Source organism: Tiliqua scincoides, chromosome 7, assembly GCF_035046505.1.
Source record: "Tiliqua scincoides isolate rTilSci1 chromosome 7, rTilSci1.hap2, whole genome shotgun sequence".
NCBI lineage: Eukaryota > Metazoa > Chordata > Lepidosauria > Squamata > Scincidae > Tiliqua > Tiliqua scincoides.
In genome coordinates this window covers 34397244-34419202 of record NC_089827.1, presented here as the reverse complement: position 1 = coordinate 34419202, position 21959 = coordinate 34397244, and the positions used below count along the sequence as shown (strand labels likewise).

Sequence of the window (21959 nt, the reverse complement as noted above, 5' to 3'; positions counted from 1 at the left end):
TCTCATTCTCAGCCGTTCAGGGAGCTACCGGTGTCCTCGAACTGGCAACCTTCTGATATCTTCAGGCTAAAGGAGGCTCTACCCTCTAGACCAGACCTTCTGCCAGACCTCTAGACCAGACCTCCTTAATAGTAAATAAGTAAGAGAGCCAGAATGTCTGAAGGTGAGTAGGACTTGGCTTAAATCAGGGGTGCTCACACTTTTTTGGCTCGAGAGCTACTTTGAAACCCAGCAAGGCCCGGAGATCTACCAGAGTTTTTTTTACAATGTTCGCACCATCATAACATATAACATTTATGTGTACAATGTATGTTGGTGTACCTTGAGCCCCACTGAGTATAACAGGACTTACTCCTGAGTAGACATGCCTAGGATTAGGCTGTGAGGCTGCAATCCTAGCCACACTTACCTGGGAGTAAGCCCCATTGAGTACAATGGGCCTTACTCCCGGCTTTCCTCCCAGAGGCACCTGAAGGGGGGGGTCGGCACTCCGCGATCTACTCATTTTGCCTCGCGATCTACCGGTAGATCGCAATCCACCTATTGAGCACCCCTGGCTTAAATGAACAACTGCCCCTTTCTGTGCATAAAGTCTAGTGTAGTCCAAACTGTTCTTTAAATCTTACTAAATGAGGAAGTTGAACCTGATAATTGTGCTGGGCTGTGGCAGTGGATGTCCCACAACATAATAGTACTGCTTCCTGGTACCTGACAGTGAAGGTCTTAAGCAACCACGATTGAATGTTACACATGTATGAAGGAACATTGTGGAGAGCTGATCCTGTTGAGAGAGTATATAAGGATGCTCTGTGCTCACATTGCAGTGCTCATGGGTCTTTGCATTGGAGCCAGATACATAAGAACATAAGAACAGCCCCACTGGATCAGGCCATAGGCCCATCTAGTCCAGCTTCCTGTATCTCACAGCGGCCCACCAAATGCCCCAGGGAGCACACCAGATAACAAGAGACCTCATCCTGGTGCCCTCCCCTACATCTGGCATTCTGACAACCCATTTCTAAAATCAGGAGGTTGCGCATACACATCATGGCTTGTACCCCATAATGGATTTTTCCTCCAGAAACTCGTCCAATCCCCTTTTAAAGGCATCTAGGCTAGACGCCAGCACCACATCCTGTGGCAAGGAGTTCCACAGACCGACCACACGCTGAGTAAAGAAATATTTTCTTTTGTCTGTCCTAACCCGCCCAACACTCAATTTTAGTGGATGTCCCCTAGTTCTGGTATTATGTGAGAGTGTAAAGAGCATCTCCCTATCCACTCTGTCCATTCCCTGCATAATTTTGTATGTCTCAATCATGTCCCCCCTCAAGCGTCTCTTTTCTAGGCTGAAGAGGCCCAAACGCTGTAGCCTTTCCTCATAAGGAAGGTGCCCCAGCCCCGTAATCATCTTAGTCACATCACAAGTATGTGATGGCTCCTGGGAGCCTTTGCCCTTCTTTCTGAATGAAGCCCCATTTCTAGCATCACTTGCAAGGATGAAAGTCCCTTAATTATGATATATGACCTCCTGTATGATGGCCACAGCCATAAATCTGGATTTGTTACACAATTGAATGTTATATGATTTGAGCTAGCTTCTGTAATAGTCTTAACTTATGAGTAATGTGTTTCTTTTGACACAATTCTTTTTGGAAAGATGTATGAAAACCAGCACCAGCTGCCTCAGTGTGTCTAATAAATTTAAAAATCCAACTCCAGCCATCATTTCAAATCTGTTCTAAATGCGCTTTCCTCAATAAAGCACATTCTTCAGAAACTCTGGCTTTTCAGAAATGTTGCTATTGTATCCTTTTGTGCCTTAGAAGCTTTGTTACTTACACTGCTACCTTTTTGGAGGATGTTAATTGGAACATAGTCATATTCTCAGTTTTCCATCAGTAAAGGCTTTATATGTCACTAAGCAAATGTGTCTGCTCAAGTGCAAAATGTGTGGCTGCATACATAACTTTGTGTGCTAGAAATGTAAATTTCTAGTCCTCAGGGTGATAGAAAATTGGTAAAAGGGTTGTCTGGCACATCTTTAAAGTAAAGAGTACATCTTTCAAGAGACAGAAGTGGACCTTTTATAGTATTTACTTGTTTGTCTCCTATAGACTTAGAAAGTAAATCCATTAATCTTTTGGCAAATCCCTTAATTTTTTTTCTCCTTCTTTACTTTCCATTTGAAATAAGTAAAAGTTTTAGAGAATTAGTGTTTGCAAAAAGCTTGGAGATTTTAAACTGTTTTACAGAATATGTTTGTACACTATATAGATAACAAATCCTGGGATGCAAAATGCCTTTTCAGTTAGTAATGTTCTTTGCATTTCTCAGTTTGTAGATACTTGCCTATAGTACCTAAAATTTTTGTCAAGTAACCAAGCTCAAATTATCACTTCGCCTTATCTCTGGGTCAGTTGGAGGGCAGAGCCTTTCAACTCTGAAAAGTTTCTGGATCAGGCCTCTTGCCCATCAGAAGCATTACAGAGATCTTTAGTTTCCATAGTAACTTTCCTGGGAAATTCCAGCCAAAGTTAACCTTTTATTCTCCTCCAGAGAATTTTGCAAATGCTGCTGCAGCCTGGTTCCCTTTTGCAAAGGCTTTGCACTTGGCACAGGTCTGTTTTTTGAAACACCAGGATGGGATCCTCCTTTCCATTTGAAACAAAGTCCGAGGCTACAATTCAGTGCACCATTACTTAAGAATAACACCCATGGAAAGTGATGGGTTTACTTCTGAGTAAAAAGGTTTGCAACATTGTATTGGCAACCTTCAGTCTCGAAAGACTATGGTATCGCGCTCTGAAAGGTGGTTCTGGCACAGCGTCTAGTGTGGCTGAAAAGGCCAATCCGGGAGTGACAATCCCTTCCACACCGGGAGCAAGTGCAGTCTGTCCCTGGTCTGTCTCCCTGGCTATGGGCCTTCCTTCTTTGTCTCTTAGCCTCAGACTGTTGGCAAAGTGTCTCTTCAAACTGGGAAAGGCCATGCTGCACAGCCTGCCTCCAAGCGGGCCGCTCAGAGGCCAGGGTTTCCCACCTGTTGAGGTCCATCCCTAAGGCCTTCAGATCCCTCTTGCAGATGTCCTTGTATCGCAGCTGTGGTCTACCTGTAGGGCGCTTTCCTTGCACAAGTTCTCCATAGAGGAGATCCTTTGGGATCAGGCCATCATCCATTCTCACGACATGACCAAGCCAACGCAGGCGTCTCTGTTTCAGCAGTGAATACATGCTAGGGATTCCAGCACATTCCAGGACTGTGTTGTTTGGAACTTTGTCCTGCCAGGTGATGCCGAGGATGCGTCGGAGGCAGCGCATGTGGAAAGCGCTCAGTTTCCTCTCCTGTTGTGAGCGAAGAGTCCATGACTCGCTGCAGTACAGAAATGTACTCAGGACGCAAGCTCTGCAGACCTGGATCTTGGTATGTTCCGTCAGCTTCTTGTTGGACCAGACTCTCTTTGTGAGTCTGGAAAACGTGGTAGCTGCTTTACCGATGCGCTTGTTTAGCTCGGTATCGAGAGAAAGAGTGTCGGAGATCGTTGAGCCAAGGTACACAAAGTCATGGACAACCTCCAGTTCATGCTCAGAGATTGTAATGCAGGGAGGTGAGTCCACATCCTGAACCATGACCTGTGTTTTCTTCAGGCTGATTGTCAGTCCAAAATCTTGGCAGGCCTTGCTAAAACGATCCATGAGCTGCTGGTGATCTTTGGCAGAGTGGGTAGTGACAGCTGCATCGTCGGCAAAGAGGAAGTCACGCAGACATTTCAGCTGGACTTTGGATTTTGCTCTCAGTCTGGAGAGGTTGATGAGCTTTCCGTCTGATCTACAACTATATGGTTTGCAACTATATGGTTTGCAACTATATGCAGCTCATCTCTCTGCTGTGAACTGAATTGCACACTCTGTTATGTGTTATAAGTTGTATGTTATATGTAGAGCTTTGGGCTTAACACACCAGTCACCTTAAAGGTGGATTTGATTCATGGATCTCCTGCAGTGGTTCCCAACTTTTTTCACTTGCATATCCCTTGGCAGCCCATTGTAGCCTTCATATTGGCAAAATGTTTGTAATAATACAAGCTCTCATCTCCTCTCTATGAAAACCCAGACTTCATGTATTCATCACAGTGTTTTCTCTTTTTATCTGTTTGAGGAACAGAAGACTCTGCCTTTGCAATGTTTTGTACCAGAAGTGTGCTGAGAAGTTCTGGGTGATTGATCACTTTCCATTTTATGTTTCAGCTTTTTTACTGTGCTGGTTTTCAATCATTGGTGCATACATGAATTGATGACCAAAAACTAGCTATTGGTAGGGCTCTTGCAGCCAACTAGCTACCTTCCTTCCTGTCTTGGTGGTCCTTGCAAGGCATTCTGGAGCATGACCTGCATTATGCCATTCTTTTTCAAGTACCCCTAAAGGTCCTGTTGAATGCCCCTGGGGGTACATGAATCCCAGATTGGAATCACTTTTTTACTGGTATGTTGTTTACAGTGCACTTACTCTGATAGTGCTTACAAAAAGGTGGTGAAGACCAGAATTTAAAAAGAATAAAAATGTATCTTATGATCATTTACTATGTTTTTAGGTAACAATTACTGGTAGGTTATTTTTCAGGATCTGGCCTCGGATAAAATCAGACAAAACTATAGTCAGACACCTCCCTAAGTTTAACCCCCACCTTATCTGAGGGTCATAGAAAATTCCATGATTTTTGGCTCAAAACCTGCCCTCAATTTATGTGTGGGATTGGGATTATAGGCAGGTATCTACAGTGCTTTCAGACTGAATTTCAAATTACTAGTGGGTGGAACCAATTTTGAATGTTCCACCATGTAAAAGGGGGAAAAACACTTGCACAGTTGGAAAAAGTATTTCTCGCCTAGTCCTCACACTTTTGTGGTTGCTTTCTACTCATAAAATATGCTAGGAAAGCATTAAAGAATTATCTCTTTCCAAAATTTTTAAGCCCATTCTGCTATCTCATTCCTCTTTATGTGTAGTCTCAGCCAGATTTGGACAATGCTAAAGGGAAAGGTAGGACAGAACTGGAGACCCACTTCCCACAGTCTTCATACATGGATCTTGGGATACTAAATGTGGAAAGACCCTGAGATGATGGAGACCAGCTCCCAGTCATGGAAGTGCAGTAATATTTTTGTTAAGCGCTTCACATGCACTCTTGCAGTAATCTTTACTATAAATTTGAAGAGTAACCAATATTATTGTCCCCATATTGCAGGTTGGAATCTATAACAGAGAGAGAATGTCTTATCTAAGCTGCTTGCTGTCTTCATAGGTGAGATAAGATTCAGATTAGGGCATTTCCAAGCTTGTTCTCAAGCCTACCCTCTATACCAGGGTAAGGGAGTAATGGGCTAGAGCAGCATTTCTCAAACTTTGAGGGAACTTTACTCCCTCAGTCAGTCCTTGTGGGGGAGGGGCTTCGCTAAGGGGGGGTGGGGGTGCCTTGTACTTTCTTTTAACTAGATAGGACTGCTTGAGTCTGCAGGAAGTGCGGAGAGCCCTGCACAGCCCTCCACAGCACTCCCCAAAACTTGGAATGTTGAGAAAAAGCAGGCGCAAAGCACTTCCATTTTGTAGGAGATGCTTTGCTCCTGCTTTTTCTGAATGTTCCAAGTTTTGGGGAGCACTGTAGAGGGCTGCATATGGCTCCCCGCTCCTCCTGCAGACTCAAGCAGTCCTATCTAGTTAAATGTAAGTACAAAGCACCCCCCTTAGCAAAGCAATTCTGGGGATCGCTTTGCTGCCACCCCATTTCCCCCTAAAGGGAGGGGGGAAGTGTTTACATGAATTGGTGGTTTGCGACCCACCAGTTTGAGAACCACTGGGCTAGAGAGACCCTCAGCCTAGTTTGTGTGTAAAAATGTGGGCAGACTTCTAACTTTTCTCCCTTTTTCCTGTTGTTGATCGCAGTGCATGATGCAATCAGTTGGCCTGCATAATTCATAGAGTCACCCTGAATACTAATAGAGTATATTCATAAGTAGTGCCAACAGAGCTCGATTTGTGTAGGCAGTCTTTGCCTGCAAACAGCCAAACCCCTTGGGAGCCATAGTGTGCGAAGGCGTGCACCAAGAGATGCGACAGAGGAATTGAAAATCACACACTTTACATACTAGAGATCTAAAGCCTGTATCCTCTGGATGTATAACTCTAAAAATTCTACAATAGGCTTTTGCATATACATACCAGTGCTCCCATCTCTCTGTTTCTAGGCAGCTGATCTGCGTTAGAGGGAATATTTGAAATAAGAGTTAGCATGGAGTGCATAATGGGATGGACAACAATAGGTATTGCATCTATTAAAATGTAAAATTCTAACTTTGGATGGGTGGGGAGCTACAGTAAGTATCTTGCCCTACTAGATACTTTGGAGGAAAAGGTCATAATGATCAAGTGTGTGCCAAGCATGTGCTTTTTGTGAAGGAAATTTCAGTTTTAATTATCTGGTATCTTGAGATCTATGTTGTTGTGATTTATATTGCCCAACAGAAAGAAGAAGGGGAAATCCCAACCTGTTTTTAGCAGGAACCACTTTGCCTCCTTCACTTTGGCTTGGATGGTCCATCTCTGTTTCTTGGAGAAACTCCATAGTCCCTCTTTAGGATAAAAAAAGTTTAGCCTCCCAAACAGGATAGGGTTTAACACCCTGTACCTCCAACATTTTTCTTAGCTGCTAACAGAAGGCCAACTTCTTATTCTACTGAATAATTTATTGCAAGCCACCTTTAGGAAAGACAGGATATGAATCTTTATGAATTTTAAAGACTTCCCATTGTGATCCTTATGCGCAAGCAAAAATGTCCAGATAATACCACCATCTGTGCAGCTTAGAACATCTTGCTATGGTCCAAGTGGGATGCTGTAAAAACTGGAATGTAATGGGTCCTTAATAAATGAAACAGATGCAAAAACAGTGGGCTGCATTGGAGATATATGAGAATAGTATTTTAGACCTGAGACCAATCCAATATTAACCCCTTCCCAGCCAGAACATGTCAGGAACAGGCTGGGACAGATATTTATCAGTGTGTAAAAACAGTGGAATGTATTAGAACAGTGATTCCCAAACTGTGGGTAGGGACCCATTGCTATTTACCCTGCAAAGTGCTCAGCTCCTGCAGTTTTCAGGATAGCTGCTAATTGCTGTGCAAGGAGCTAAGCTCCTGCAGTTTGCAAGCATATGTAAATATAAGGAGATAAATGTGTGATGGTCTTTTTCTGGTTATTACTCATAAACAAATAAATAAAACATTGCTTCCTTCTAGTTCTCCTTTTTTAAAAGTCTGGTAACCTAGGTGGGTGTTAAAAAGTGGGTCCTGGTGTTAAGGTTTGGGAACCACTGTGTTAGATACATATGAGGACAATATTTTGGAAATAACATTCATGTATTCATGTTAAAAGTATTATACTTTTATTGATCCTTTCCCTGTCAAAATGAGTTTTTAGCAAACAACAGATTGAAATGACTGTTCCTAAAGGTATTAAACAAAGCCAGGCTTTTACATTAGACGTGGAGAAAGATGCAATGTGTGTTCCAGACTGTTTAAGCAGTTTTCAAGAAAAAGAGTTTTCAAGAACACCAACATAGTGGTAAGTCAGATCGACCAAAATCGCAAGTCTCATTGGACAGATGGAAATGATGGAACCAGTCACAATACTTCCACAGAATCCATGTTCCAGGACCCATGCTCTGGGAAAGAATTCCAAGTACCCAGTGCTTTTTTTGTAAAAAAAAAAAAGGTGTAGGAACTCACGACTTGTTAATCTTTTATTTATTTATTTATTTTTAAATTTATTTAAAATAAAATATTTTATATATATAATATGTATATATAAATATATAAAATTTTTTATTTAAAATAAAATAAACCATTTATTTATTTATTTATTCATCTCATTTCTCTCTCTTTAAATCCCCATTCCCCAACTACTTAAGAACTAGAAAATGAGGGGAGATCTTCAAGAGAGAAGAACAAAAAGAGACGGACCACCTCTCGAGCACACACCAAGGATTATATCACGGCTTGTTGCATGTATTTGCAAATATGTAACAACCAAAAAAATTAATTAAAACTTTTAAAACATTTAATAAATATTGGTTAAAACAATTGATGAAGGCAAAATATAAAAAATGATTACATTACATCACTCTACAGATTTGTTTGAGCCCAAATCAATTGGCACACAGGGGAGAGGGGGCACAAAAGATGGACTAATTAATTAATAAACAAGTTATGTATCAAAAATCATGTGGTCACATACCCTCTATTGGCTCAAGACATTGAAACATGATTGGTGCAAAAAAAAAGAGAAATATGTGATCAGATAACAATGAATGCGCAATATAAGCACACAAGGGGGGGAGCAGAAGAATAAACACAAAAGATGAATTGTAAAATAGATAAATTATATAATACCGGAATATAATCTATTTTACAACTCATCTTGAACCAATAGAGGGTGTGTGACCACATGATTTTTGATTCATAACTTCATAACTTAATCAATTCATTAACCCATCTTTTGTGGTTCCCCCCTTTCCCCTGTGTACTATGTCCCCATTCCCCATTATAATAATAGTGATTATTAAATATAGTCTAAAAAAACCAAAAATTAATAGACAACAATGATCTGACCTACTGCACAGAGGAATACATATTTCCTAAGTGTTGTTATAATGCAGCAAGGGCACTTAAGTTTCCCCATTTATAGTTAAAAACCTAAATCTCCTGTTGATGACATTACAAAGCTACTAAATTATTAGTAATAATTTTTGCTTAATTAATTTAGATCAGCCAAGTCTTATATTAATAACTATAAAAATGAATGAATTACTTGCTTCTGAGTACACCTGCATAGGCTTGGGCTGCAATCCCATCCACATTTTCCTGGGAGTAAGCCCCACTGAACACAAGGGGACTTACTTCTCAGTAGACCTGCATAGGCTTGGGCTGCAATCCCATCTACATTTTCCTGGGAGTAAGCCCCACTGAACACAAGGGGACTTACTTCTCAGTAGACCTGCATAGGCTTGGGCTGCAATCCCATCTACATTTTCCTGGGAGTAAGCCCCACTGAACACAAGGGGACTTACTTCTCAGTAGACATGCCTAGGCTGTCTCAGGTGCAGGGGCTGCACCAGCCAGCTTCCTTCCCCCCCTCCTCTTGCCAAGCCAGTACCTGGGTGCTGCAACCCGTCTCCCTGGCTTGCTGTCCCTCGTCGTCGTCCTCCTCCTCCTCAGCACATGTCCCCACGCCCTCACCGGCTTGGTAGCTGAGCGTGGGAAGCAGAGCGCGGGGAGAGGAAAGGCGGGCTGGGCTCAGGCGAGAGCTGAGTGCGGTGAGGCAGGGGCAGTGCTTTTTTTGTAAAAAAAAAAAAAAAAGGTGCAGGAACCCACTTACAAGAACAAGTTTAAGATTAACAAGTGTAATCTTTTATTTATTTACCTCCCCACCTGAAAAAAAAAAAGAAGAAAAAAAATTATTCCTTACGGGGATTTGAACCCCCAACCTCTGGCTCCACAGACCAGCACTTTAGTAACTGAGCCATTGGAAGTCTTAGGCTCAAAGTGTTTGGAACTAATACTTGAGGCGCTGATGGCCACCAGCTGGGCTCAGGACCTTATATATTAGTTCTGAACACTGTAACTCTAGGCTTTCCTATAGCCCAATGGAGAGAGTGCTGGGCTGTGGAGCACGAGGTTGGAGGTTCGAATCCCTCCTTAGCCAGCAGTGCTGGGTGGCGCAGGGAGGGGAAAAAGGTGGGGGCCAGGAGGGGAAAAAAGGTGGGGGCCAGGAGGAGGGGGGAAAAGGTGGGGGCCAGGAGGAGGGGGGAAAAAAGGTGCCGGAACGCTGTTCCGGTGCGTTCCATTACAAAAAACGCACACTGTATCTCACAGCAGCCCACTAAATGCCCTAGGGAGCACACCAGATAACCAGAGACCTGCATCCTGGTGCCCTCCCTTGCATCTGACATTCTGACATAGCCCATTTCTAAAATCAGGAGGTTGCACGTACACATCATGGCTTGTAACCCATAATGCAGTGGTTCTCGAACTTTTCCGGCTCTTGCCTCCCCTGATCCTTGTAGCCATTGGCCATGGCTCCCCATTACAACACCTCACCTCAGTTACCCCCAAAATGGGGATGAAGTTGTTATAATTCTACACTAGAAATGAGGCTGCAATCCTAACCACACTTACCTGAGAGTAAGCCCCATTGAACAAAATAGGACTTCTGAGTAGACCTGATTAGGATTGTGCCCTGAGTTTGTCAGCAGCACACCTGGAGGGTTTTTGAAAGGGAGGGGGGAAGTGATGAATTTGCTGGGGGAGGGGAAGACTCGGCTTTGTGTGTATCTGCTAATTGCAAACTGAGACCTAGAGACTGTTTGGCTGGAATCCTAACCCCACCTTCCTGGGAGTAAGTCCCATTGAACACACTAGGACTTACTTCTGAGTAGACCTAGCTAGGATTGTGCCTTTTGTCTTACAATAGCAGCCAGCAGAGTACCGCGCCCCCTCAAAGGAGGCAGGCGGAAAAAGGGGAATGGCTAAAAAGGAATGAGGATTATAATTTTTAATCAATTTTTGGAGACAAAGCCATCAAGAGTGGCTTTTTTCTCTTTTTTGGAAAAAGAGAAAGGTGAAGAAGCTGACACAGACCCCAAGCTTATGTAGGTCTACTCAGAAGTAAGCCTCATTTGAGTCAATGGGGCTTGCTCCTAGGAAAGTGTGGAAAAGATTGCAGCCACACCCAGCAAGATTACAACTCACCCCAAAGTAGTTGGGGGCTGCTCACACACATACACACAACATGCAGATGCCACCCCTGTTCCCCCCAGCCAAGACAGAGGAATGCAGGCTGGGGCATTTGGACACTAAGAGCAGGCTGGGCTCCCCAAGTGGAAGACTTACTCTTCCCTCCTGCTTTGAAGCCTGCCAGGAGCGCCCCTGTGCTGATGAGATGCAGCACCACTGAACTCTTCTCTCCTCCAGCCTTGATCGATTTCAGGATGCCCAGGGCAAGGGGCACACTGGGAAATGTAGTCCTTGGGGCAAGGTTGCACAAGGAGAGAGCTCCATGATGAGATGCAGCACCTCTGCCTGCCCAGCCAGCCTTCTCTCCCATCTCCCCCCAGCATGTTTCACAGCCCTCCCAGCCTCACACTGCCCCACCCACCTTGTTCACAGCTGCAGAAAAGCAGCAAGGCAGCATGTGCAGCAGAGCAGAGCAGCTCAGCCCAGCCTCTCTCCCCCAGATGCCTGGCAATGCCCCTGGAGGCTAGCCATGCCTCCCTAAGGAGGCGGGACACACAGATTGAATACCTCAGCAGTAGTGGATTTTTCCTCCAAAAACTTGTCCAATCCCCTTTTAAAGGCATCCAGGCCAGATGCCGTCACCACATCCTGTGGCAAGGAGTTCCACAGACTAACCACAGGCCGAGTAAAGAAATATTTTCTCTTCTCTGTCCTAACTCTCCCAACGCTCAATTTTAGTGGATGTCCCCTGGTTCTGGTGTTATGTGAAAGTGTAAAGAGCCATTTAGTTATTTGATTTTTCTCTGTAAACCGCTTTGTGAACTTTTAGTTGAAAAGCGGTATATAAATACTGTTAATAATAATAATAATCTCTTTATCCACTTTATCCTTTCCATGCATAATTTTGTATGTCTCAATCATGTCCCCTCTCAGGCATCTCCTTTCTAGACTGAAGAGGCCCAAACGCCGTAGCCTTTCCTCATAAGGAAGGTGCCCCAGCCCAGTAATCATCTTAGTCGCTCTCTTTTGCACCTTTTCCATTTCCACTTTATGCTTTTTGAGATGTGGCGACCAGATCTGGAAGTAATACTCCAGGTGTGCCCTTATCATTGATTTGTACAGCAGCATTATAATGTTAGCTGTTTTGTTCTCAGTACCTTTTCTAATGATCCCAAGCATAGAATTGGCCTTCTTCACTGCCGCCGCACATTGGGTTGACACTTTCATCGACCTGTCCACCATCACCCCAAGATCTCTCTCCTGATCTGTCACAGACAGCTCAGAACCCATCAGCCTATATGTGAAGTTTTGGTTTTTTGCCCCAATGCGCATGACTTTACACTTACTGACATTGCTATTGCTATTGACATTGCTATTGCTATTGCATGTGCTATTTTGCTGCCCATTTTGCCCCCTCACTGCTCAACCCTCCCTCCAGGTCATTTATGAAGAGGTTGAAAAGCACCGGTCCCAGAACAGCTCCTTGGGGCACACCGCTTTTCACTTCTCTCCATTGTGAAAATTGCCCTTTGACACCCACTCTGTTTCCTAGTCTTCAACCAGGTCTCAATCCAGGAGAGGACCTGCCCTCTAATTCCCTGACTGTGGAGTTTTTTAGTAGCCTTTGGTGAGGGACCGTGTCAAATGCCTTCTGAAAGTCCAGATATATAATGTCCACAGGTTCTCCCGCATCCACATGCCTGTTGACCTTTTCAAAGAATTCTAAAAGATTTGTGAGGCAAGACTTACCCTTGCAGAAGCCATGCTAATTCTCTCTCAGCAAGGCTTGTTCATCTATGTGTTTTGAGATTCTATCTTTGATAAGGCATTCCACCATCTTACCCGGTTTAGATGTTAGGCTGACGGGCCTATAGTTTCCCGGGTCCCCCCTCTTTCCCTTTTTAAAGATTGGTGTGACATTTGCTATCCTGCTAATTGGGTAAGAGGCACTCTTTCAAGTGGGTGCTCCTTTTTTTTAGCAGGTGGAGAGTAACTGGCCCACCTCACCCCAGCAGTGTGTGTTCTAGTGGCTGTCTGCTGGTATTCTTTTGCATCTTTTTAGATCGTGAGCCCTTTTGGGACAGGGAGCCATTTAGTTATTTGATTTTTCTCTGTAAACTGCTTTGTGAACTTTTAGTTGAAAAGCAGTATATAAATACTGTTAATAATAATAATAATAATAATATCCTCCAATCTTCTGGCATCATGGCCATTTTGAGGAACAAGGTGCATATTTTAGGGACCAGATGCATATTTTGCACCTGAATCTCTGGCCCTTATTGCATTGTCACCAAGCATAGCTCTCTGTTGTGTTTACTGTTGGTAGGGCCCTCCTGTCTGCACTGTGCTCTGGTTAGCTCCAAATTGCGGCATTCCAGGTGCACATGGCAATTACACAATAATACAACAACACCATTACATCACCCCCAAGCTTCTGAAGTGTTGTCAAAGGTTAGCACTGCTGTCGCCGCAGTACACTCTGAGGCAGGAATGCCTCTGGGCTGTAGTGGGAAAGCAGTATGCTGGACTAGATAGCTTTAGGTGTGATCCAGCTCTTGGATTCTTATCTTTCAAGAAGTAACATACTGTGGACAAGATATGTAAGATCATAGCACATGCTCAGTGCTTCAGTTTTAAAGAGCATATTTTTACTTCAATATCTAGGACACAAAATGCCTCTTAGGATGAAGGTAGTCCCAGAAACCCGAACCATAATAGCGGTGAAAACATTGTCATACTTTGTCCTCTACTGTCTTTTCGAGAGAGTTTTTAAGAAATTTGAGATTTTCGTTTAGATTCTTTTTTTAACTTGATTCTCACCTGGATTTGTGATGTGTGTCTTAAATTGTAACTCACTCCAGAGAATTAAGTGATCTAGAAACTGAATTAAGAAGAGCATCTATAGTAGCTGGCAGTATAATTGCTTCCGTGCAGGGAAAGTCAATTCAGACTTCCAGGTTCTTAAGCAGTTATAGTATTTAGTGTATGTTTAATGTTTCATTAAATCACCACTTGGCTCTCATAAATTGTTCTGATAATGTTATTGCTATTTAATGACCATCATAAATACTTTGTTTATGTAAACTCATTCTTATACTCCTAGCCACAGATGACCTTTAGCAAGATTCTTTGCTGATACTAAGAGCCTTGAATTTATTATTCAATGTATAACAAAATGGGAGCTTGGTAGGTTCCATTGGGAGCTGCTGTTATTTATTTAGCAACATATTCTACTACTAATTGGCAAAACAGTAAATTTAATCAGAGATAAAAACATAATTATGTGATCTGAAGGCATATGATGCAGTAAATTTGCTCTGGCTAAGCAGATCTGGTCAGTGTCTGGATGGGAGACCACCAGGGAACCCTATGTATGCTACATTGACTTCAATGGAAGAAAAACAAGTTTATAAATGAATACAGTTCTGAAAAAATATTCTGGAGTTTGTTGGTTGGGCACAGAGGAATTTTGGTTGTGGTACAAATGCTCTGGAATGTTTTCCCTCAAGAGGCCCATATGACTCCATCACTGTATACCCTGCTCTGTAAAGAGACTTTTGAGAAAACTACTAATTCAGATTAATTCTGTGATGATGATTGGTCATGATTCTTTATATTGTCTTGATCATCTGTTTCTATGTTCTATCCTGTTTCCCTGAAAATAAGACCTACCCCGAAAGTAAGACCTAGTGTGTTTTTTGAGAATTGCTGAAATATAAGATGTACCCCAAAAATAAGACCTAGTTGTGATCAGGGCCTAGTTGTGTATGGGGGTGGGGGGCGGAAGGGGTCCTTGAGCGCGGGCGGGTGGACAACGTGACCGAGAACGCTGCACTCCCATGCGTGCCACTTAGAAAGTACCTGCTGTGCTGCCTTGGGCAGAGGATGCTGAGGAGGAGCTGAGGTGGGAAGCAGCAAGCGAGGCAACCCTGCCTACCAGGCTCTGAGGCTCTCCACACTTTCCAGGGAGTAAGTCCCATTAACTATAAAGGGACTGACTTCTGACTAGGCAGGCAGGCAGGCATCCTCCTGGGTGCTGAGGGGACACCCTCTCCACACCTTTCAGGGAGTTAGTCCCATTAACTATAAAGGGACTGACTTCTGAAAAAAAATAAGACCTACCCTGAAAATAAGACCTAATGTGTTTTTTTGAGCCAAATATATATATATATAAGACAGTGTCTTATTTTCAGGGAAACACAGTATTAGCACCTGTGAGCTCTCTTGTGGAATAAAAATGGAAAAGAATAAAAAATAATTGCTTGTGTTGATTTGACTTTTATCCCATCTCTTTTGCGAATCTGATTACCAAAGAAACAAATAGATTCAGAATACACTGAAATAGGAATTGGTCTGGATATTACACTTGTCACAGGGATTGGAATACATCTAACAAGGTCCCTAACCATCAGCTGCACTGTTAAGTAGAATTTAAGGCATAAACCATACCCATGATATAGTGACATTCTCTAGTCCACATGGCAAATATGCTTGAAGTTGAGTGGAGGACAGTGATGGTTGGGAAGGGAAACTAGTGGCTGACAGGATTCCTGTTATGAGTTATTTGAAACAATATGGGCAGAGCATGAGAAATTTGCCACAAGTTTGCTGATCCCTTGTTGAGTATAAATGTCTGAACCAGCCTCCCATTTAAACGATCTGTTTAAAACCAAAAAGGTATTGTGTTATTTAAAACTAATAGAACAGCAGCAGTGGAAGCAGACTAAAATGAATTCAGCCCAGTTCAACCTTCCAGCTTCTAAATGGCCTTTGGAATCAAAGTGTCATCCTAAGAACACAAGTCATGTGTGAGATAAGATAGCAGTAAGCCTTATTCTTGAGGGGGAAATACTGAAGAGGACTACCATTTGGGCAAGGGTACCTCCTTCTTTCCCAAGGACCTCTGGTGAAAGGGCTTGCGTGGAACTTGGACTGAGGGTTAGGTTGGTGGGTGGTTCCCGATGTGGTAAGAACAGATGTTGGGGAGTTCACTGACCTTTGTGACCTACCTGTCTGCTCCTTTTTAACTGTTCTCTTATCCTGCCTTTATTCAGTTCTCTTTTTTTAAGGAGGGCCAGCTAGTACACCATGTGTTGCCAAAGTTTGGCAGATAGTGAAGGAAGGCCAGGGGCCTTTATACAGTGATGGGAGTGGGGAGGTATGATAGTGAGGAGAGAGAATTGTTACAGTGGAAGGTAGGACAATCATATTGGGGGCTGTCCCCATCCCCCAGCTGAGCGGGTCTGGGCAACCTGTCTGACCTGGAACTACTGCAACTTTTCAGCTTTCACAGCCTGAGGATCCTTACAAGTGTTCAGTTCTCCACTTGTGCACTTGCTTCCTGTCTGGTTAAAGCAGCTCAGGGGAACTGGCTGAATGGATGGGGAAAGTCAATTTTTCTGTTTGAGTGGTGGGTTCCAGCTGCCCTGAAGATGGTCCCTCTTGAAGAAGTCTTCCCTAGACTCAAACATATTTGAGAACTGTCAGTCTCCAGTCTGACATTTCCTGAAATTTGCTGGATCCATTTCATTCTGTCTTTTGGCCTGGCTTTGGGGACTGCTATAGTGTATGAGCTACACCAGACGGGGGAGTGTGTCCCTGTTGATTCTGCTGGATCTCTTGGCAGCTTTCAGTACCATCAACCATAGTATTCTTCTGAACCACCTTACTGGGTTGGGGTTCTTGGGTGCTGTTTTGTAGTGATTTGGCTCTTTCCTGGAGGGTAGATATTAATTTATTTGATTTTTACCCCTCCTTTCTCCCGGTGAGGGCACTCAAGGTGGTATAAACCATCTAAAACTTAATAAAACCCATAGCAATAAAAACAATTTTAAAATAACACAGAAGATGATGCTATGTCTTGATGTGCCTAATGTCTCCATTCTGTCCATTCTTTTCAATTTGTTTACTTAAAAATCAATGAGAGGACTTTAGGAGTCTTGGGGTTCTGTGTCTCCAAAACGCAGATGACATCCAGCTCTGTCTCTAAGAGAGACTTTGGAGGTCCAGTCAGAAACAGACTGGATGAGGACAACCAAACTTAAATCTGAAGAAGACAGAAGTGCTGTTTGTTAGGTGATCAACTCCTGTAGCATGGAATATCATTTCTCCTTGATAGGGCAGCACTCCCCTTGAGAGGAGCAGGTCCACAACTTTGGGGCTGCTTCTAGATTCAGCCTTAATGCTGAATTGTCACATGCCAGCAGTGTCTGGGATCTCATCTAACCAAATCAGACTGTTTCCACAACTGCACCCTTTCTGGGTCAGATGGACCTGGCTAAGTCTACCTATGCACTGGTGACATCGAGATTGGATGACTGAATAGGATTATCGTAACATACTCGCTGTGGGGCTGCTTCTGCATCTGAACACTGCCTGGAAACTTCAGCTGGTACAGAATGCTTACAGCTGGTACAGAATACTTAGACTCCTGAGAAGAGCACAGTGCCATGACTACCTTACACCCCCAATTAATCCATCTTCATTGGCTGCCTGTACATTTCTGAGCACCATTTAAAGTGCTAGTGATGGCCTATAAATAGAAGCAGTCTAAAACAGTTTTATTTTTTTCATGAATGGTGGTGTTATCCTAAAAAGGGACTGAAAGTAGTGCTTTTGTTCCAAATTAATATTTTAATCAATTTTAAAGCATTTTTATCTAGTGTAATCACTATCATATAGGTGGTATATGCCAGCAGGAATAGCCACAGCGGTAAAACAGGCATAGAACACATTGTACGCTCACACCCCCCCCCCCCAAAGAGCACAACTACATAGTCAACTTCTTGAATGAAACTTACAGAAGCCCTTTAAGATTTGCGTGCTCCTTGTATGAACAACTACAATGAACCTAATGCTGCCAAACACAAAGACATTGCCAAATTAAAACATTGAGAAGATAGTAACTTGAACCAACATAACTGAGGCCCTGAATTGCCATGGGAACAAACTAGTTTTAAAGTGCAGGACAAAACAAACCAAGAAATCATTAAATATTTGCTTATTCATGAGTAAACATGAATGTGTGGCTCGATTTCGCTTCCCATAGGTTTCAATATATTTATGAACTTGGAGGGAAGGACTTCCTTCTTGAGTATTTTTGGGGTCTCCTTTCATTGGATCGGGACCATTCTGGTGGCATTGCATTCCTCTTGGCCTGTCCTTTCTAGTGGACCAAGGCATGGTTTCCTACTCATGAGTAAACATGCGCTGTGGTTTAGTATTGCTTTCCATAGGGCTCCATGCATTTTCCTTGGCAGCATCTGAGCAGGCTCATAAGACTCTACAGCCAGGGAAAGCAACAGAGCTCTGAAGGAGTCAGGGGCTTAGAAAAACAGAAGCACTCAAGATGATCCACAGATGCTCCATAGCCACTTTAATAGATACATGGCAGTGTTATTTTGTTAATTGAGCAGGATATCGCATTTTGTTGTTTAATAAGCCCAATTTCGCTTTATGGTGGTATTTTATTATTACCATTTTAGACTGCCCCTACCTATAAAGCCCTAAAGACAAAAAGGATTTAGGTCTCAGATAGTTGAAGATGATCTCTTTTCACCTGCTGCTCCCATGAGGTCATTACAAGTCACTCTGTTGTAAGAGCCATTGCCTTTTGATGTTTGGCTGGTGGTAACCCACAACAGGGTGTTTCTGTTGTTGCGCCTGGCCTCTGAAATTATTTTCTTCTTGAACAGAACTACGTTCTCCTTACTGGCCTACCATAGGAATATGAAGACCTTTTTGTTTTGAAGCTCAGCATGACCGGTTTTTGTTGGCTATTTTTATCATCTTTTATTATGCAAGCTGTGGAGAATAAATCTTTTAAATACATTAACTTACGATTTTGAGAATCTGATTGAATAGTGGTATCTTGCTGTCTCAACACCCAAACAATATTAAATAGGAACCTGAATATCATTTACAGCATGCTGAAACTTAGATGGAAGATTGAAAAAATACAAATTTGTGGAATACTGGACCAGATGCTTCTTGCCTTACCCTAGGCATTGCAGTGTTATGCAGTGAGATCCAGGCGGAGGAAGGCAACTCACTCTCCTCTCCCTCACACCTTAAGCTCAGTCGCTGCAACACATGCTCTCTCCCCCCCAAATATAAAGTTCCGTTTCTGAGAGACACTCTCTCCACCCCACCTCCCCAATAATTTTTTTTAAACTCACGTCTTCTTCCCCCACTCAGAGCTGGGGAGAGCTCGTCTCAGGCTTCCTGAATCAACTAAAAAAAGGCTGCTCCTGGTGCTTTAGAGTGCTGATCCACTGCACAGGCTCCTCCCCTGCTTTTTTCCAAGGGTTTTTTTTAACAGAAGAGAAGCAACTCTTCCAGCTGCCTCCCCAGAGCTTGCTGGTGCAGGTGTCCTGCTATTTTTGTTTGGCTAGCTAGCCGCCTTGCTTTCTTATTTTTATTTTATTTTTTTGGTACCTAGCTATGAATAAGCCCAACCTGCTGGAGGCAAGTCTTCCTGATGCCTCCCCAGCAATTGATGATACAAGCACTGCCTTTTTTATAATTAGGCAAATGGAGGTAGCTCTCCCTGGTTGCACAGGCATCCCTGCCTGTTTTGTCAGTTGCAAGCGACCATAGCAATTGAGCTGATTGACAGCTCTCCTTGTTCCCTCTGTGTGTGTGTTGGCTTTAAATGGACTGTGGTACAGCAGAGAGAAGCCACTTGGCACTTTTTTTTGTTCCCAAGTTGTTGGGTCCTTTTTTTTTTCTTACTGGGTCTGGTGAGGCTCCGCCTACGCCGAGTGCACACCACTGGGGCATTGCCCTGTTAATTTATACAATTCATCCCTCTTTATGCCATAAGCAGAGAGAATGAGCGAAGAAGGTTTACCAATCCAAAGTTGCTGCAGAGCAAATAAACTGAAGAAGGATTTGAATTTGAAGCAGTTACTATGAAGTACCAGAGATGGCAAGCATCTCCCAAGTCTTGAGGCAATTTGACCTTGTGAGATGGTCTTTCTCAGAGTGATATAATGCAGTCAAACAAAGCATAAAATTTAACACATTCTTCTAAAGCTCAGCTCACATGCCTGCCTAGCTAGGAGTCACCTTTGTATGGTGGAGAAAGTAAGCTCACATTATGTGAGCTGGATACTCCTCATGCACCTGTTCTTATCTCATGAAAATGTATGGAGGAAATGGGGGGGGGGTAAGATTGTGCAAATCAGGTCTAAATGTGGAGTAGTCCATAGGTAAAATGCATTGTACACAGGATGCAATGAGATCAAAGAGGGAGCACCCACATTCTTCACCCTGGAGCTTCAGGCTTTGCTGGGTGAAATGCATGGACCAACCCAGATCTGCTTGTTTAAGTTATGGTGACAAGGAACAAAGTATCTTTAAGTGCCTTGCATAAAATGTAGTTTCATTTTTCATTTTAACACAACTTCTTTCTCAGTGCTTATTTTTATTTTATCAGTCCATAATCTTGTATACGTATTTATTATTTAGTGCTTTTACAATAGCCTACCCTGTTTTTCTAACTGGGCGATGTGGTGTGTTAAAACTGGTTTAACAGAAATTCAGCAACACAGAAAAACTGGACACAGATTAATTTCTAGTACAGGTTTGGATGGCAAAAAACGCACTATAGCAAATCAATTTAAAAAACAAAGTTCCCTTGCTCAGGTGATTTAAAAACAACCTTGCTGACCTTTGTGACGTAAGATAAGAGTCACTAAGAAGACAATCCATCAATCAGTCCTCCTCCAAGCGCTTACAAAAGCGCTTCACTCAGCCCCTCCCTTCACCAATGCAAAGTGATCATCTTTCTTTCAGGGGGAAGAGAGGGGTCCACTGGAGAGAGAAGGATTGATGAATTGTCAGCCAGCTGCCCTCTCTCTCTCTCTGATTAAGGAGGCTATTTTTAAAGGACTATTCAGTTTTTTAAACTGATTTTAAAGGGGTGCATTTTCCCCCTTCTCCAGGGATCAACACATTCCTTCTCATTTGCAGTAGCCATTCGTGTTGAGTCAAATCCGTGTATAAAAATTCCGTGTATAAATAGGCTGGACCTGTATTGTTCAATTTGAATATTGAAGGCGTCTCAAGCTGCCTGAGGCAGGTGTCTCAAGAAAATGTGTACATGTTTTATAGTATATTTATTGTGCTAAATTTACTTCATTTGTGTATAAAGTTTATGTGATTTATTATGACACATATAAAGTTGTGTGTTGCTTAGCACCAGGGATGCAGACTGGCACCCCCATCGTCAAGTGGGGCTTGACGCTATACAAAGCTTCCATTGACGAGGGGAAGCTGTGCTCCCCTCGCCTCTGGAGGCTTTTCAGAGCCAGCCTGTGACTGCGAGGCTCAGAATGCTCAGAACTGGAAGTCACGTCTTTTATGCGATTCAGACATTCCGAGCCTTGCAGAGGCAGCACGCAGACGCATGCTGCCTTGTTGAGGCTCAGAAAAACTGCGGTGGTAGCGTCAGAGGCTTGGTGTGTGTGTGTGTGTGTCGGTACTGGCAGTGGCGTTGGTCAGAGCAAAGTGGCACTCATCTGTACTATGATATTACAATGCACACATTGCATATGGTGCATAAAGAAGCAGTTGCTTGACCCAGTTAATCAATTAATTTGTTAATGAATTAGATCAGTGTTTTTCAACTAGTTGTGTGGGTACCACCAGTGGTACTTAAGGTGGTGTCTGGTGGTACTCACAGGACCCTTGGGCACCTGCCGTCCACTGGAGAGACCAGGAACGTGATGCAAAAAACAATGCTAGGAGGCTTGTCTTGGTGAGCAGAGCTCCAAAGCATGCTTGTCCACACTAGAAAAAGCTCTCCCATCCACCCTGAGCCTCTTATTGGTGTTTGTCGTGTTGCATCTAGACTCCCAACCCAGAAGTAACTTGTGATGATGTAATTGCCAGTTACTTCCATTTGAATGGATGGATCATGTGAAGAGGTACCGTGGAGGACAAACCTTGAGAAACACTGAATTAGACCAAGTGCTTCCAATGTTTCCTATAGGCATCTACACATCACTGACATAATTGACTTAAGAGATCTGCAGACATCCACCAACGTGTATGTTGGGATGGTTCCACATATCTCTTCAGTTGCTTCCCTTAAATATTCAAGTGTTGCAGGTTTTCTACAGTTAAGTATACAAGAGACTACATATACAACAGCAGTCCCTCCAAAC

General features: G+C 43.1%; 1 protein-coding gene across 5 annotated transcripts in view; it reads left to right on the top strand.

The window, feature by feature from the left end:
* USP6NL (USP6 N-terminal like) overlaps positions 1 to 21959 on the top strand; it is a 182269-nt gene that overhangs the window by 97407 nt on the left and 62903 nt on the right. The gene's annotated exons all lie outside the window — the stretch shown is intronic.